General features: G+C 42.4%; 1 long non-coding RNA gene and 1 pseudogene across 2 annotated transcripts in view; one reads left to right on the forward strand and one right to left on the reverse strand.

The window, feature by feature from the left end:
* LOC118656399 overlaps positions 1-9,994 on the forward strand; it is a 63,713-nt gene extending 53,719 nt beyond the window's left edge. For both annotated transcript variants that reach the window (XR_004967600.1, XR_004967599.1), the window contains one exon: positions 9,713-9,994. This is a non-coding gene — a long non-coding RNA (uncharacterized LOC118656399). The remainder of the gene's footprint in view (positions 1-9,712) is intronic.
* Positions 9,995-11,790: 1,796 nt separating this feature from the next.
* Positions 11,791-11,908, reverse strand: LOC118657183 (annotated as a pseudogene).
* Positions 11,909-19,395: the final 7,487 nt, after the last annotated feature.

Below are 19,395 nucleotides of genomic sequence, written 5' to 3' on the forward strand. Positions count from 1 at the left end.
CAGTGTCAGAGGCCAGTGGCAAAACCAAGGTGACTGAGTGGGTGTCAGACCAGCTGCAGAAACATAGAGGAGACTTAACTGATGGCATAGGTCCTCTAAGTCAATGAACTCTGCCTCTCATAATTTCATTATCAATTCACCACAGGAACCTGACAGAGTCAGTATGTTAAGTCAAATTCGAAAGCTCAGAAACGAAAAGAAAAAATCCAATTTCAGCGGCAGGTGAAAACATCATAATTCAGAGAAAATCGTTATTATTGATTTATAGCTGCAGACTCTTGTCCAAAGGTTTCCTCTTTAAATTAAGAATATTAATGATTTTCCATCCTGAAATTAATACTCCAAAAGCTGCACATATTCATAAAAGGCACTAATTGTTGTACTTCAACCAGGAAGTGTCAATGAGCAGATGCCTCCTTGTTCCCATCATCATGTGGCTGATGGCACGCCGTGGAGTCCGAAGGAATCATGTGCTTCCTTGAGTTATTCTTGTGTGTGCCAAGAGGCCATAACATTTGAAAGGGAACATCCTGTTTGCTGAGGCTTCTAAACATGCAATCCAATTGCTCTCTGATAAACAGATTTGTTTGGGACAAAAGTTCCTGCCTGAATAGTTAGGAGACTTAATTGTGCTGGAGGAAGAGGCGACATAGACCCCGTATGGAGACCAGGCAGGCACTGGGCCTGCGCAGAACTCTGAGTCAGTTCCAGAGGAAACACCAGCCTGCCAGGACGGCCAAGTGACTTCAAACAGAACTGACACCAGGAAACAGGAAACAGCTATTTGTGAGGAACAGGAAATAGATAGTAAGAGGAAACTAACATAGATAGAGTCATTTTGCTGCTGAGTATTTTCATTTACCCTTTGTATTGTATGTATTTTTGTAAGCCATGTTAATAATGTGGGGGTGTGAATGAATCAATGAAGTCTCTTCAGAATATTTTAAGTTACTTCGTTAGAAAAAATAGAGATTCAGACATCTTCCTAATGTACCCTAAAAAAAAAAAAAAAAAAGATAAAGAACAGCTTATATTCCTAATTAATTATCCACCTGTTTTTAGTAAGGTTGTATCAAAATATTGGAATCCTTTGTAACTATCACAGAATTTGTCTTCGAGCAAGACTATCATTTTGATTGGTACTCACATTAATGAGATTTAAATTTTAAAATGCACGTCCCCCCAGCCTTCTGTGCGTATATCTATTATGGCACCCCCTCCTCTTTGGGTGTTATAATTAGTCATTCATGTTTCATTCCCACCAGACGTAGCTCCTGGTGGGATCACAATGCCCCCAGTGCCTACAAGGGTTCCTAGAGCAGAGATGACACACAGTAGTCACCATCTGGGGATCAATAGTAAATAATCTGATGTAACTAATTTGCAGGATGGTTACAAGGATTAAATGAGATAACATAAAAACCCAACAGTGTCTGAATCACAATAGGAGCTCAACTAGTTAGTTCTCTGCCCCCTTCTTTGAACAACAATAAAAATTCCTTAATTTTTAAGGTAGTGTAGAATACTAAATATCAAATTTCACTTAGTAAAAAAATATGTATTCTGTAGAAGTTGGTTTGCTCTTAAGAATATCATAGTTTGGTGTACTTAGAAATTGAAGGCCCAGCTAGTTGATGGGAACAGAAAAAATTGGGAGCGGGTGGGGGTGGGGGGAGGGGAGGGATTGGCTTTTTCCTATCAATGATTCATGGGGAAACTGGCTTTAGGAAAATGTTAGTCTCCCTTCTTCTACCTTCTTTTATCAGTTTCTGGAATTAGTCTGACCTTTTGTCCATTTTGGATGAACCACTGGGCCTAGTCCCAGGCTAAGGCTAGGCCATGTAAAGGGAGCTAGCTGTAGGAAATGTGGTGCAGGATCAATGTTTCCTCAGCCCGAGTCCCTCATTACATCACACAGATTTCATACGTGTGACATCTCCTGAGCTCTTCGACCCCAGAACTACTTGGCATTCACGTCTTGCAAACAGACAGCTCTTTCCTCTCCAGTTAGGCTGCTGAGGAAGCTCTACACAGGTGTTCTAAGGGAGGGAGCCTGGTGGAAGAAAGTGCAGTATAGACCTACAGAAGAAGGGGCACTTCTTACCTAAAAGGGTTCTAGCCAGTTCTTTAGGTCAAGCTAAGACTTTGGCCTTATAGGAGGAATGATTCCCCACATATGCTATATCTAGAGATTTACATGCAGGTTCAAAAACATCCTGTGTGGAACACAAGGAGGGAGTAATTGCTGTGTCCACAAGCAGTCTGGTCTATTCTTGTGAAAGTTAGGCTATGGTGAATTTTCTTTGTGGTTGATTTCCATCAGGACATAACTAGCTATGAGAGAGTAAACAAAGGATGTCCCTTTCGGAAAACAACATCTACCATTTTAATGGTTTCTAAACACATCTCTCCAGCCACCTTCTGATCCATTTAAATTGCCAGCAAGAAGGGCTTTTAACACATCCTGTTAGTGATTCCTGCTTCTCAGGGTTGTACTTCAAAGAGGAGCAGCGAGCAGTGTCTGCAATGGCTTAGAAGAGGCTTTGGTAAGAACACCCACAATGAGACTTTGGAAGGAACAGCATGGTCCTACCCTGGTCTCTGCCATGGAGACGCGCCTCCGTGGACTGAGAGAGCAGCACGGGCTGATTCTGCTCACAAACCATCCCTCCCTCCGCTCACCCTCTCAAAGGCAGCTGAGCAGCTTTCCGTGGGATTCAACTTTTCCGTCTGTCAACAAAACTCGCAGGTCCCCCACATTTCTTCATTTCATGAAATGGGGTGTATTTGAGACTGTGCGGTTTATGCAGAAACCCGAGAAGAAATGGGCCCAGGATCTGAGTCAGGCATTAGCCCTGACGCCCTCGTTGGCTGTGGGATTTTCATTAATGAGGCAGTATGCTCCCTCTATGACTCTGAACACTTTTGGCCTCTAGAATATTAATCCAAAGCTTGCTCTTTGAGCATATACAGGAATAGTTCTCAGCCCTGGCTGCGCCTCAGAAACACTGGGGGTTTAAGAAAAAAATAAGAAAAGGGAAAGGAAGAGAATAATATACACCTTAAAAATTCAAGCCATGCGAAAAGCACACCGTGAAATAATGCACTCTCCCACCCCCACCTTCAGTTTTTCCAGTCTCCAATGCCCTCATCCAGGATTAAAAATACAGAGATGACCAATTCTCATCTCTTACCTATTGAATCAGGGTCTCTGACAGGTGTACTTTTATTATTTTTCAAAAATATGTTTTTATTTATTTTAGAGAGAGGGGAAGAAAGAGGGAGAGAGAGAGAAAGAGAGAGAGAGGGGGGAAAACAATGATGTGAGAGAGAAACATTGATTGGTTGCCTCCTGCATACACTCCAATTGGGGATTGAACCCCCAACCTGAGCATGTACCCTGACCTGGAATCGAACCTGTGACCTTTTGGTGCATGGGAAACACTCAATGGAGCCATGGCAGGTGTATTTTAAATAAGCTCCCAGGTGATCCAACAGTTCGGTCAGGTTAAGAATTACTGATTTTGATGAGGCGACAACGGTGGTGGGTGCACACCATGACAACCGGGCTTGGGAACTCACTGAGCAGAACTTCAGAACTGGAAATCCCTCATTGCATGCCTTTGTTAGGGAGAGAAGGTTTCATACGACCTGTTTAAGACGCAGCACAGTAAACACAACAAAGCAAACTTACTTCCTGGGACTTAAAAAAAAATGTCTAAATCTGGTTTTGCCAGTGATTCCATCCACATAGGAAAAAAAATTGGCCCTCAGAAATTTATAAATTTTACCTCTCTAATCTTCCAGCGTTAAAAGGTTGGTGGCTTCACCTGGGCCCATTCAGACTTTCTTCTTCCTGATAAATTCCAGTTTTGCTCAGGTATCTAAGCCCTGTGACACAGTCCAAATTCCCCAAAGGAAGCTGATCCACCCCCACGCAAACCAGGGGAGGCCCTGATTGGCAGAGGGATAAGTCCTTCTCTCTCCAGGAGTGGGTGTGTGCCTCAAGTCCAGTTAATCCTATATGATAAAAGCCTAATATGCTAAGTGTCTCGTTGTCCGGTCATCTGTTCAACCAATCAAAGTGTAATATACTAATGGTATGTTAAGGCTGCTCAACCGCTCACTATGATGTGCACTAACCACCAGGGGGCAGAAGCTCCAACCAGTAGGTTAGCTTGCTGCTGGGGTCTGGCCAATCAGGACTGAGCAAGATGGGCTGAACACGCCCTGGAACCCTCCCGTGGTCCCTTCCCCGGCTGGCCAACCTCCTGTGTCCCTCCCCGGCCCGATAGTGCACTGGTGGGGTCCCTCGGCCTAGCCTGCACCCTCTAGCAATCTGAGACTCCTTGGGGGATGTCAGAGAGCTGGTTTCGGCCCGATCCTGCAGGCCAGGCCTAGAGACCCCACTGGTGCATGAATTCGTGCACTAGGCCTCTAGTACTAGTATAAAGTGAAGAAGACAGATTGTGGGAGGTGGTTTCTGAACGACAACAAGCTGTTCCTTTCTCCCCCTGCATGTGAACAAGAACACGCCCACAGCTCTGCTAGGTATGGGCCAGCCTGTGAATAACCCAAATGAGCCCTAATGCTGAGCTGATGTCAAGTGGCAGAGTCAAAGACTCCAAGAACCTTGACCCATGTTGGTATGTTGAACCACAGGGTCCAACAGTGCTGAAGCCCTCACTGTATCCAGACTCCCTGATAGATGAACCAATACATTTACTGTTTGAGTAATTTTGAGCTGAGTTTTCTGTGACTGGAAGCTGAAATCTACAAAGTGATTCATTTTCTTTAAGCTTCAATCTCTCACTCAAGGCCATGATTCATTCCCTGCTTTTGCATATCTTTCATTAACTTCTTGACCTTTTATCTTGTCTTTCTTTATCTCCTTTTCAGCATTATGACCACCAGATAACTTAGTGACTGTTAATTTGCTATATTTATCCTTTATTCTCTATTTACTCTTGGCCCATCACAAATAAGGATTTAGAATCATCAAAGTGTATGTATTATATGTGTAGCTTAGTTCTTTTTTGAAAAAAAATGTATTTTTTATTGATTTCAGAGAGGAAGGGAGAAGGAGAGAGAGATAGAAACATCAATGATGAGAGAGAATCATTGATCAGCTGTTTCCTGCACGCCTCACACTGGGGATTGAGCCTGCAACCAGGGCATATGCCCTGACCTGGAATCGAACTGTGAACTCCTGGTACATAGGTTGATGCTCAACCACTGAGCCACCGTGGCCAGGCTGTAGCTTAGTTCTTATTTATGGTAAGGGGATACTTTACCCAGCGACAAGTGGAGAGGGAGCTTATGCTCTGATGGCAACCAGTTTTAGAAACGTAGGGGTATCTGTATGAGATACTACTAATGTCCCCTTCTAGTTTTCACTAAGATAAAAAGGACCATTTGGATCTTAATGCTAAATGAACAAGAAATAAGTCGTTTCATATTTCTTTCATCTTTATCTTGGGAAAGGGATTTTATAGGAACTCAGGAATAAAGGGGGAAGGAAGAAGGACAAAATCAAAATGTTTCTAACCTTATGTCCTAGGGTGCTTTCCTATATAACTTCAGTCAAATCACACAGCAAGCCTGCAAGGTAGGCTATTTTTATCTCTGCTTTACATTTGGGGCAACTGAAGCTTAAAGAAGTAATTTTCTCAAGGCCATTCAAGTGCATGTCAGAACCAGACTCATACCAAGGACTGGATGACTCCAAAGCCATATGTTTCCTATACTGGAAAGCTTTTTAACCCTTTATCTAGCCCCCTGGGGTGGTTTTTGGACACTGCAAACCCCTCCAACTCTTTGCTGAGCAAGTGGTCAGAATTCCTGGGACAGTCTCTGGCGTCAGGATGTTTGGGTTTCCATCTCTGGGTATTTCTCCTGCTTCTCCTCAGGCCACCGGAAGCTGGAGATGCCAGCAAACTCAAGGTCAGCAAATAAATGGCTGAGAACAAGGCTGTGCTCCTGTCACATATTTCCCTGGCTTGACTCCTCTCCCATACTTTGGTGGTCTTACAGTCACCACATGTGAAATGATAGTCCGGGCTACAGCCACCAGCCTGGTCTTGTGGATCATTGCCATTCATTGAATTGTTCACAAATACCCACTACCCTCTCTCTACGCTGCATATTTTCTCTCAAGCAAGCTGTCCCAGCTCTTAGAGAACCTGCCACAGAGCCCAGAGACGACATTTATCATACTCCTGACAGTCAAGACGAGAGGATGATGGGTCACCCTGACTGAGCAGACTGGGGCTGCTCCCTTTTCAGAGTCACCCGCAATCATGACATCAGTGCAGCGCTATACCATGGAGAGAGAGAGGATGGGAAGAAATGTTGGCAAGAAGGAAAGAGAGAAGGGGCAGAGGGTGGGAGGAAAATCTGGAGTGGCTGAATTAAGAGAACCTATGATGTGATTTTTTGACCAATTCTATTGACAGAGAGATTGGTATGGCTTAATGATGTCAATATCAACACTTCTGAAAACTGTATTTAGAGAATAGCACATCAACTCAAAGATAATACCAGAATAACAACAACAACAACAACAATAATAATAAAAATAAAAAATCTTCTTCTTCTCCTTCTCTTTCTTCTTCTTCTTCTTCTGGTGTTGCCATGTGCAAGTGGTCAGTCTTCTTATTGCAGTAACCATATCCTGATTATCTTGTTTCTCCATCCATTCTACCACCTCCAGTAGTCCCAGGGAAAAGGGGAAATGAGGCCACAGATTCTGACTTTTCAGGAGTTTCTTAGATGTCAGGAATTTTTGTGTTTATAGGTGGAAATTATTATCTCCCCTCTTCTTTTCTTCTTTTTTCTTTCTTTCTTTCTTCCTTTTTTTTTTTTTTTTTTTTTACTTTTAAAAAATAATTAAGATAACTGAAGTTGAGAGAATCTGAGTAATTATTCCCTAATATCACTAACGGGTGATAGGTAGTGACTTGAACTTGGTCTTGTACCAGAGGTCTGAAATCAAGGTGTCAGCAGGGCCATGCTTTCTCAAAGGCCCTAGGGGAGAATCCCTTTTTGCTTCTTTCAGCTCATAGTGGTTTCTATGATTCCTTGGTTTGTGGCAGCATGACTTCAATCTCTGCCTCTGTCTTCACTCTGGCTTTTCCCCTGCGTGTTCTTTCCTGTCCCTATAAGCACACACATTGGATGTGGACTCTCCTTTTGATCCTTCCTTGAACTGTGTCTGTAAAGGCCCTATTTCCAAATAAGATCACATTCTAAGGTTCTGGGTAGACATACATTTTTGAGACACAACCCACTCTAGCAGCTCAGGAAATAGTATACCTAAGATCACACAGCTATGTGGGCTAAAAATCTAATTACAAACTCTATTTATTTGATACCAACTCTTGTTTATAAGAACTTCAGAGACAACCTGAAAAGGTTTTAGAGTTGTGTGGTAGCCTTTGCATGGAATCTAGGATTCATACTAGCAGGCAGAAAGTGAAGTCAGAGAAACAACTTATTACAATTAATGTGGCTTCATTTGAGGTTCCTCTCTTGATAGGTGGTAGTGTAGAAATGAGAAAAGCCACATGAACATTTTTGATGGAGCAACTAAAGCAGAAGAACCTTGTCTTAAGGGGTTTGTTTAGGAAATGGGTTAATGTATTGAGAGCGTGTCACATGGGACAACATTAATGGCCTAAAGGGTAAGAAGATGGAATGACAAGGATGACGATGACAAGATACTGGGATGATAGAGAGCTTAATGCTGGAACGATGAAGAGAGAGGCTCCCAGTAGTTTATAGACTTAGAAAATAAATACGAGACTAGAAGATTTTAAGTGAACTAATGAACTCTACATTCTTGGATGTTCTTAAGTGTTTGAGAAGGATAGCTATAAAGATGTGGAATGACTTTTTTTTTTGGCTATTCTTTAGTTGAGATACATCTGCAAACTGGTCTAAGTGTTGGTCAATGATTTATACATATTATACACAGAGTATACAGAAACTTCTGGCCATTCTGCTGGAAGTTTTCTATCTTTTTTTCTAAGTATCACCCAAGTCTCAGGAAGAAAAAGCATGGTTCAAATTAGGTGGTTAAGGGATCAAGGAAATGTCAGAGATGTGGGAGGGGCGGGGCACCCAACCAATCTAATTAATGAAAAGCAAGGACAAGAAATCTGATAATGTGGAAATTAGATTTACAATGCTGAGTTAAGTCTCAAATTCCAAAAGCAGTCTTCAGGCTTTTTTGTGAACTGTTTTTCTTTTACTTCCTTATAACCTTCCTTTTGTTGATGAGCTGCAATGTTTTCAGCGTAGAATGGTGACGCACTACATGTGGGCCATCCCTCGCTAGGCAAGTCACAGAAATCAAACAAAGTGAACAAGTGGCTAAGCTGCTGCAATCAGGAAAAGGAAAGGCTTTCTTGTCAAATGTTTGGAACTGATCAGATTAGGTTAACTCCCTTCCGTAGGTTAACTAAGGTAATCTCAGATTGTATTTATGACATGTAGTCTTTTAGAAGCACTTTCTCAAAAATACCTCCCTATACATCAAAAAGGATTGTCTTTCATTCATATGTTTATTCCTGATGAGGAGTGTGAGGGCTTTGTGTCTGTGTGCACTTGTGAGGCTGAGAGAACAATGTGTTTTCCTAAAGACTGTCATTTAAACAATGGTGAGAATAGAACATCAATTAAAAGTCTGACTTCATCTGAGTTGCATCATGTATGAGAACATATCTTGTCCCTTTCACACTGGTACTCCAGCCCTGATTTTGCCCACTCAATTCGCTAGAGATTTTGAGTGTCCTGAAAGGGTCTTGGTGTTTCGAGAACGGTGCTGAATGGTTCCCCTTCAACAGCTTTAACAGGTGAAATGTGGGGGGATTTTTTGCCTCTCCTTTTCAGACATAATCTTGGCAGAATGTTTAGAAGGAAGATAAACAGAATGTCAGGACCACTTATGAAAGAACACTAAACCAGAGAAGCCAGGGGCGTCCGGGAACACAGTGAATGGAGGTTGTCACAGGGATGGCGGCCACCGCTGGAGCGGCCCAGGCAGCAACGCTGAGCGATCTCTTGTGTGATGACTGGCACTGAACTCACTGCAATAGCCCCGGCGAGGCAGAAGTTCAAAGGGAGCTCTGCTCCTTTTCTACTCTGTCACGTGGGGCAAGTCATAAAGTCCTCCTGGGGACCACAGAGTCGTCCATTTGCAGAGAGTAAGGGTGTAAGTGGGAGAATAAATGCTCCGCTTCCCAAATTACCTTGCACCCTGGGAGGCTTCATCACAACCTAACAGAATCTGTATGGAGGCTCCAATTCTGTCTGTTCGAAGCACCCACAGATGTTTTCTCTTGGCACAGATAATAAGGATCCAGGATTAAATGTTACCATTTAATAATTAATACCATCCGAGCTCCCCCTCCCTCCCATGGAAAGTTGGCGCTGAAGCATAAGTGCTGATGTGCTGACGTCCTGAACACCCGGCGTGCTGATTGCCATGCTATGGCAGCATTACATTCGGGATAACAGCACTTCCATTTCCCAGGATGTGGTAATTGTAGCTATCATGAACTGGGCCATATGCTGGAATCGTTCATGTACCTGCAGTTAGCTACGTTTATAGATAAAAATTGGCAAATGATTTCTTTCAAGAAAATGGTGAATGTGGATTCTCTAACATTCTCCTGAATGTTTTAATTGTGAAATCCCTCTTCTTTTACAGATGTATAATCGCACGCTGTCACAGAATTACATAAGAAGAAAATGCCTGTTTCTGAGCCTGGAATCACCTTCCTCTTCCTTGAAATCACACTATACATCTGTAAAATGGTAAATTGGGGGAACCTGAGTGACAGTTATCAGAGTCTTTGTAATTGTCTCTCAACTTTCTGTAATCCTGAAATTATGTTACCATGAATCATTTTAAAAAAATCTGAACTAGCTTGAAACTCGTTTTTTAAAATTGCATTTGTTGGGGCGACATTGATTAATAAAATTATATAGGTTTCAGGTGTACAATTCTATAATACATCATCTATATTGTGTATTCACCACCCCAAATCAAGTCACCCTACATAACCATTTATACACCCCCTTTTCCTTCTCCTATGTTCCCCCACCCTCTTTTCCCTCTGGTAATAACCAGACTGCTGTCTGTGTCTATGAGTTATTTTGTTTTTCTTAATCCCTTCACCTTTTTCACCTAGTCCTCCAACCCCACATCCTCTCTGATAGCTATTCTATTCTCTGGTCAATGAGTTTTTTTCTATTTTGTTTTTTAGTTTATTTTGTTCGGGAGATTCCACATATGAGGGAAATTATATGGTACTTGTCCTTCTCTGATAGGAGCTTCTGGGCAGGTGCTGACCGCACGAAGTGGAATCTGCCTCAGCAGGGCCTGGTGCCTGCCCAGATCTCCCTTTGAGTGTGCCTCTTGTGAAGCTAATTGGATCCTGCTCTGGTGTCTGGAGCTGGCCACTGGCTGTGTTGGTTCTGGGGCCTCTTGGGAGGGTCTCTGGTGCAGGCCAATGTCAGACGCTGCCTGTGACTGGCCCTGGGCAACCTTTTGGAGCTACAAAGTGATCTACAGTTTGTGGCTGTCTCTGCTGGCCTGGGCGTGCACAGGAAGGACCAAGCTGCACACCAAGGCCAGCTGTTACCAGCACCGGGTCCAGGGGCAGGTCAGCAAAAGGCCCACGGCATCCTGAGATCCCCCTCTGCCTGCCTCCGCCTGCCTCCACCTGCTGGCTGCCTGTCAGGCTCAGCCACTGAAAGGGCCTCTGGTGGTACCTGAGTTGCCTGAGGTAGGTTCTCAGTGAGTCACCAGGTAGGGGTGAGTGATGTTCACTAGACTGACACAGGTTCAAACTCGGTGTCAATGCTGAGCCTGAGGCCACTCAGCAAATGTCCCAGGGTATCCCTGGGCCTAGCTGCCACCCACTGCATGCTCGCACACCTTTCCGGTGGGATAGGGGTCTCAGGGAGTCATCAGGGCCAGGCCAGCTGAGTTTATCAGGTCCAAACAGACCAAGAGTTGGCTGTGCAAAGGGAGCGCTCTGCACCCATTGGGTGTGTGAGGGAAAAATGGCTCCCATCCTAGAGCCACACAACTCAGTTTGTCCCAAAATCTGCCAGGAGCCCAATCTCAGCAGGGCAGGGTCACTGAGAGTTGGAAGGTTGGGCTAGTGGATCTCCCATGAGAGGGAGTTCCTGGTCAGGCTTGGGGGGAGTAGGGGAAATGGCCCCTGCCCCAGAGTCACACAACTCAGTCTGTCGGAGCCTCTAGGAATCTGAGAATGGGCCTCTGGGAGACTGTAGGGTGGGGCTAGTGGATCTCCAGTCAGGGAGAGGCTCCAGTCAAGTTCACAGGAAAGTGGGGGGAATGGCCCCTGTCCCAAAGCCACACAACTCAGTCACTGACATCCCCTGAGTCTGCCCAGACCTTTGCACCCGGGTCCAGGCAGCTAACTCCTAAGCAGAGCTGGAGCTCCACAGGGAGGGGTGAGAGGGAGTGCAGAGGGTGGGGCTACATTCCAGGCTGATGCCCTATGGAGTGTAGTGCTGCACCCAGGAAAGATGGCATCTGCAGGTCGGGGACTGACGCAGCCCAGGGCCCTGGCAGCTGCCTCTTCAGCTCTCTCCCCAGAGTCACCAACCCCAGCTGCTCCTCACATGACTCTGGTCAGCTCCACCTTCCCTCTGCCAGAGCCCAGGGCTCTTTTTAAATAAGTTGGATCTTCTGTTTTACCTACAAAACAGTAACTGAAGTAAATCCCTCATTCTTTTTTCTTCTTCTTTTTTCACTGTATTCCCCCATTCAATCTTGGCTGCCACAATCAGACAGACAGAAAGCGCGAGGACCCTTTTTTCTTGCATCTGCACTGGAAATCCATCATTCTTTAAAAACATTTAGATGAAAGGTCCTACCCTACTACCTACAGAAACATAAAGAAACAGATATGTTTGTTGTATAACTAACAAGGTCACAGGCTGTTCGGCTGCTGGAGCAAACTCGATTAAGACCGTGATAATCTTTTGAAAGATTGTAATTTATCTCCATTTGAAGGGCATTATCTTAGTTCTTCAGCTATCACAGGGAGCGGTTAACAAATATTCAGTGATGAATTTTTGAAAGCTATAGTCAGATCTTGTTCTCTTAAACCTTTCGGAAGGGATGTCAAAAGGCAGTGAAATAAAAATTGTCAAATCTGTACACAGACTTACTTAATGGCTGTTATCTGAGAAAGTGGTTTATGACTCATACAGTCACTACCTTTACTTAAGCAATTTCTTGTTTGCTTTAGATTGAAGACAATCTGTTCCCAGTGCTCACGGGGGACAGATTTCCTCACAAGGCTCTTGTTTCCTTGAAGTAAGAAGCTATGAAACACAAAATCCACCCAGAGGGAATCTGTACTTTCAAAATGGTCTCCTACTTTTGCTAAGGGTCAGCATTATTGACCACCTTCTTACTGAATGCATTTCAATTAAATGTGGCATGTGAGCCTGTAAATAGCCTTGAATATTTCAGGAGGGTTTTGATACTAATTTTGAAGGAGGAAGGGAAGAAGAGACTAAAAGGACCAAGCGTATTCTGTGTGCTAGGGGCTCTGCTTGGTAAGCAGATCATTCTCCCAACAACCCCACGAGAGAGAGATGCATTCTTTACATTTCACAGATGAGAAGATCTGCGCTTAGAAAGACAAAGTATGCAGCACACAGGGAGTCACTGGGAACAGAACTGGGGGAAGACTCACCAAAAGTTCTATCTTTCCACTACTATCCATGCCTGCAACTTTTTATCAAGTGTTTTTGTTTAATTTTTGCCTGATTATTTGCTCAAGTGATTGATTCTTTCCCCCTATGCTGGGACCAATTTTTTTTTTTTTTTTGAAGTGGAGTATTGCTATCATGTAGATATGAAACAGGCCTGAAAAACCTCAATAGTATGCAATCACATGGCCTCACTTATTTTCAAGGAGGGGAAGTTGGGATGAATCAGGCAGAGGTGAGGAGAAATAGACAGGCCATTCCCAGTCACTTGTACATTTACAATGCACAGAGCCACTAGCTTTCAAATATTACTTTATGAGATGAAACTTCTTGCTACTGTTAGAGTTGGGGATGATGATGAGAGAAGCAGGGTACAATGAGGATCATGCAAGAGAAATCCAATTCAACTTTCTTCAAAAGAAGCGTTGTATGCATATATTTTATTTTTTACAGTTTTTTAAGCTGTCTGCTAAACCTACCACATAAGTAGGCCAACTCCTCTCAGCATAGGAGAGAGACCAGGAGCATAGCACTTTTTTTTATAGCCTGGATAATTTTAAAAATGAAGAATGCCCAAAACAGGCTTAAAAAACATTAAAGTATATTTAGAGACTTACAGTGAACAAATTTAATGCTTCTACCTGTAAAATATTAAATGCTGATCATATTTATGCTACTCATAAGATAGTTCCAGGATTAACACTGTTTTCATTCACAGGTGGTATGTTTCAGTAGCATGGCATCAGCTGGAAATAGTGTGATAGTAGTAATCATGCAACTGTATGCATTTGCCAAAATTCATCAAATGTACTCTTTTTTAAAAAAATATATTTCTTTATTGATTTCAGAGAGGAAAGGAGAAGAAGCGAGAGATAGAAACATCAATGATGAGAGAGAATCATTGATTGGCTGCCTCCTGCACACCCCTTACTGGGGATCGAGCCCACAACCCAGGCATGTGCCCTTGGCCGGAATCGAACCTGGGACCCTTCACTCAGCAGGCTGACGCTCTATCCACTGAGCCAAGCCAGCTAGGACTCAAATGAACTCTTTAAAAATGTGACTTTTTAAGTATAAGGTCTACCTCAATTAACCTGACATAAAAAGGTTGCCATCTTGTCGGTGAATCTTGTTGGTGGATTCCTGTGACTATGTAACCTTATAACGAGAGATTGCTAAAAGCTTACGTTTGAGTCCTGTGGACAATGTTAAGTCCAGGCAGGGTCTGATTGGCTCCCTGGGATGCAATGCGGAGGGGGTTCATCTGGCTTACTCAGGATAGAAACCAAGTGTCTAGCCAAGTATCAGGCACATGGCTGGGGCTCATTTGTACCTACTGATGGAATGCACGAGGTGGCCCTGTTCGTTAGCTCTGTCATTCTTGAGCCAAAGGCACGCTCTAAGCCTAGCTGCTCTCTAGGGTCCTAAAGGTCTTTGAGATATTGGTGGCACTGGTCATGAATACATGGTCAGTTCCAGGACATGATCTCAATGGAACCTTCTGGACAGACATTTCAGATCCTCTTTTATCCTGAGAGGAGTCACAGAGATGCCTAGAAGCTAATCTTTGCGGCAGAGAATTGGGACATAACTTACTCCAAACACAAGAACATTTGTGCCTTGAGTCTATCCTGGAAAAAATGAGGAGTCGAGTTGATCTGCCCAGAAGCGTATTTGTTCAATCATTGCTCCTTCCACTGAGATAGTGCTAGATTATTGCTATTGGGATCCATATTGCTTTACTTGCACAAACATAATTTTAGAGTTAATTATTCTTCAAAATAAAGTTCAGATCTCATCAACAATAAAAAATAATCTTACTATACCTGAAATCATTGTTTGAAACAGTGGTATATATGTAAATCTCCTTGAAACAAGAGAAGTATATATATATATTGCATCTCTTTCCTGATTATTCCTAATTATGAATTTATTTTATTTTGTGAAATTCATTGGAACAAAACAGTTGTATAGAACTAACAGAATATCACAAACATTAACATTGCTCCAGCTAGTTATATTTCAGGATGTAAATATAACAATATTATAACTAGATCCTTGCCCTATATACATAAGTACACATAGGTTAAGCTGTATCCCTACAATTCTGCGGGAAATTGGCTGAAGTCTGTTTTCATCAGTCAATTCAAATAAAGGCACACAATTATGTGAGAATACTGCTTTCTTCTGTGACATTTAGCCAACCTTAGAAATACCTTTATAAATGTTAATCGTCTACCACGTTTCTAAATTCCTCCAAAGTCTCACCTCGATACTCTGGGTGCTTTGTCTCCAGACAGTACACCCTGCTCTTTTTCTGTATCAGGGAGATACTTGCTCTGAGTATTCTCTCTAGTTTTCGGCCTGGCCTGGTGACGGGGTTGGCCAGTGGGAGAAAGCTGCGGGGCTGCTCCACAAGCCAGGAGCATTCCAACCACGGTAGCCAATTGTTTCCAAGAACTGATTGTTCAGTTTTCAGGATTTTGGTGAGCTGGTTTTTAAATGCAGTTATTTTTATAAACTAAATTATGTGAATTTACAATTAAATAAGTTATATTCAAACAAATGTAAGACATCAAAACTTACCACTTCCTAATTATTTCCTATTATCCTTTTGAGGTTATTTACATTTATCGTTTCTGCATGATGGAAATATAACAATGTACTACATTTCTTTCTAACTCCATGTTCAGTGACATTGCATTGGTAGCTTGCAATCAGCCATTGTGGGAAATCAGCACACACTACAACTCAGGGCTGCCTACCCACTCCTTCCCTCAAACACACATCCTATCCTCCTCACAGGAGTTGTTAAGCATCTACCAGCACATTTAATAGCTTTCTACTTAAAAAAAAATTTATATATATATATATATATATATATATATATATATATTCCATGACTTTAACTTTTCCTAACCATGATGACAGGCATCATCACTATACAACCTTACTGACAGAAATTATCTACCCATCCTTTTGTTCAATCAATCAGTATTTACTTAGTGCTGTAATGTGCTAAGCACTGGCTAGGCTAAGCTAAGCGCTGTTGTAATGGCTGTAAATAGACAGTACACAGCTCAACAAAGAAATGTTGAGTAATGGGAAGAACAGATGCTTAGAATTCAAAAGGATCTGGAGTCTGAACACAATTGTGTCGGGGACTAACCTCCCGGTTTCCCAGGACTACACTGGTTTTAGCGCCTTGACTTGGAGTGGTTAACTCATAATACAACATTCAGATGATGCATTGTAGCATTGTATACCTGAAACCTATATAATTTTATTAACCAGTGTCACCCCAATACATTTTAAAAAAAAGGAAAATCCCATGTGCTGGGAAGCCCTTCTCATCAAAAGGAATTAAAACATTTGGCCATGTTATAACTGTGGCACTTAATGGTTTTGAAACCTTGGGCTAGTTACTTTGTATCTTTGAGCCTCAGTTTCCCCATATGTGAAATGGGGAACAGAAAGGCAAGTTTTGGGGGCTGATGTGAAGATTAGTGTTACATGGGTACCCTATGTAGGCCAGTGCCCATATTATGTAGGCACTTAGGACAATACTTCACATATGTAATATGCTCAGTGAATGAGAGCTTTTATTACTATTCATAATAAAATCCATGATAAAATGCAGAATAAAATAGGTAGAGAACTCTTTGGTGTAATTTTGGTGTAAATGTAAATTCTAATGTAAGGTTTTAGAATGATTTGATGAAAGAGGCAGCCTTTGATTTTTTAATCCATTAAAATACAAGTTGCCCTAACCCCATTATCAAACTAAATCTTGCCTTTTGATGCTGCTGTATTGTTTCCCAGGACACGACATCCTGATTTTCAGATCCTGGCCAACTCTACTGTGAAAACGGAGTTACTGCGTTCTATCTCTGCAGACCAACTCAGGGCCTGCCCTTTTTTAATGCCTGAGGAGGCAGAATGAGGCCGGTATTTAAACCCTGGTCTCTGAAAACCTTCAGTAAAATGATGTGTTCAGTGTGTATATTAGTGCGATAGAATTCAGCGGGGGAAAAAGGAAACCAAGATATAATACCTACATGGCTTAAAGCTATGAAAAGTTCCCAAACGTCAAGAAAGGCTAGTTCATATTTCCACTTCTGTTCAAGCACTTCCTGAAGTTCAAATACCTGATAAAACACTGTGCATTGAGTATGTTATTGATACTATGAAAATGTGTAAGCCTTCATTTAACAATATTATTAGACTAGAAAATGAAGGTTCATAATGATTCAAAGATCTTGAAAAGGAAAGCAACATCATGTTTTGTTGTGGGGGAATGAAAAAATCTGCATAGAGGGTGATTAAAATACCCACAGTTGTCATTAAAAACCATAAATGGAATATAAGAAAAGCAGCACTGCTGTCTGAAAGCCTTTTGCATATGTTGGTACAGCTGTGATTTTGAATAGATATGAAAGTCAGACACATATGCAAACATCGATCTCACTTGTTGAGGAAGTGGCTTCAAAAAGACGTACAATGTTCACCTTCCCCTTCCTTCAGGGAAAATTACTCTCATTATTCTGGTTTTGTGCTTTGATACTATAACATTATAATAGGCGCTGAAAGATCACATTTCCTTTTGGGGGAAATGTAAGAAAATGGAGTGGATCCTTGGAGAAAACCTTTAGTGAAAGGTCACAGCTCTGGTGTCTTAGCCAGCCTCCAAGACAGCCCCCCAGGACCTGCACTTCCTGGTATTCGCATCCTTGTGCAGGCTCCTCTCACGTTGAATTAGAGCTGCTCTGCATCACCAAAAACCACAGAACAAGAAATGGTGTGTGACTCCTGAACCTCAGTTGTAAAAGTGGGGTTGCCAGATAAAACACAACATGCCCGGTTAGTGTTGAATTTCAGGCAACCAACAAAAACGTTTTAGTATAACTCTATCCCAAATGTCGCAGGTGCCATACTAACACTGAGAAATTATGGACTGCTTCTCTGAAATTCAAATTTAACTGGGTCTCCTAAATTTTTATTTGCTAAATCTAGCAATCCTATGAAGGGCATTTCAGCTTCCACCTTCTTGCCTTGGACTGTTTGTTCATCAGGGTGTGAGGACACGCAAGCAGCCTGAGTAGGCCCATGTGAGGAGGAGCTGAAGCCTCCAACTGGCAGCCACACCAACTTGCTGCTCATGGGAGAGAGCCATTTTTATGGTTCAGATAACTCCTTCTGTAATCTGCCTTGTACATCTCACTTGTTCTTAGTGGCTACTAGACTGAGATTCCATTAGGATAGAGTCATATGTGTTTTTGAGGTCCCTAGTGTGCCCAAGTACCCAATAATGCACAGTGCCGTGCTCTTGACTGGTTTCAGTTTTGTTAAATGGTGTAGCATCACTTTTGACATCTGTAAAATGGGATATAAATGATATCTACTATATAGGGTTGATGTGAAGATTAAATGAGTTCATAGGCTTAGAAATGTGCCTGTCCATAGGAAGTGCTCAGTACACAAGGAAAGAGTGCTTCTTTATAGCAATGATCAGCTTGCATTAGAATCACCTGGAGGGCTTATTAATTTTAAAAATATATATATTTTTATTGATTTCAGAGAGGGAGGGAGAGGGAGAAAGAGATGGAAACACCAATGATGAGAAAGAATCATTGATTGGCTGCCTCCCACATGCCCCCTACAAGGGATCGAGCCCACAACTTGGGCATGTACCCTGACCGGGAATCGATTCATGACCTCCTGGTTCACAGGTCGATGCTCAACCATGGAGCCACACCGGCCGGGCTTGTTAAATTTTTGATCACTGGGCCCCATGTCCCCGAATTTCTGATTCAGTAGGTCTGGGTGTGACCAGATGATGCTATTGCTGCTAGTTTTTGGGACCCAGCCCCTGTTTTGGCTTAATGTTTTCAGTGACTGTGGCCATGGTGGAAAGGTGCTTTCTCACTTCTGTTTGTAAATTTGTATTAACTGGGCACAGACCTCAGCACAGGCAGAGCTGTTGAGAGTGTAACATTTAATTTCTTGTAACCCAGGCAGGCTCAGAAGTCTCTGACTTATTTCTGGCTATAATCAATACTTCAAGACAAAGACATGCTCTTAGCTAGCAGGAAGTCTAAAATAGCAGAAAGACAGCAGCCTTGTTCTAAATTCAGAGGTGAGTTCTGTTCAACGACCACCATTTTTGCTGGTTCTTGGTTCTCAGTGTGCTTGAAAGCTAAGTTCCTCCATTCAGCTGGAGTCCCTCCCCACTTTACTCCAGTGTGGGAGGGCATTTCATAGTAAATAGTAAATCATGGCAGAGTGGCTCAGAAGCAATTTTTTTTGTTCTCCTAATTGGCATTTGTTTAAAAGCATTAAACAAACAATCCCTAAACGTGTTCCCTGGCATTTCCAAGACACAAGCTCATCCCCAAGGCAGTGTAGGGGAGGGAAAACTTTCCTTCTACCCTCTTAGATTTTTTCAAAGGGGCCTGTGAATTTAACTGACGGAGATAAATTAACAGGAGAAAAGGCATAAACATTTTTATTAACATTTTATGTGAATGGGGGCTTCATAGAAAAGAAAAACTCAAAGAAGGGATTAGACCTGGGGTCTATATACCATTTTAACAAAATGCAATAAATTTTACAGAAGCGACTAGACAAAGGAGA

Source organism: Myotis myotis, unplaced genomic scaffold (genome assembly GCF_014108235.1).
Source record: "Myotis myotis isolate mMyoMyo1 unplaced genomic scaffold, mMyoMyo1.p scaffold_m19_p_5, whole genome shotgun sequence".
Lineage (NCBI taxonomy): Eukaryota > Metazoa > Chordata > Mammalia > Chiroptera > Vespertilionidae > Myotis > Myotis myotis.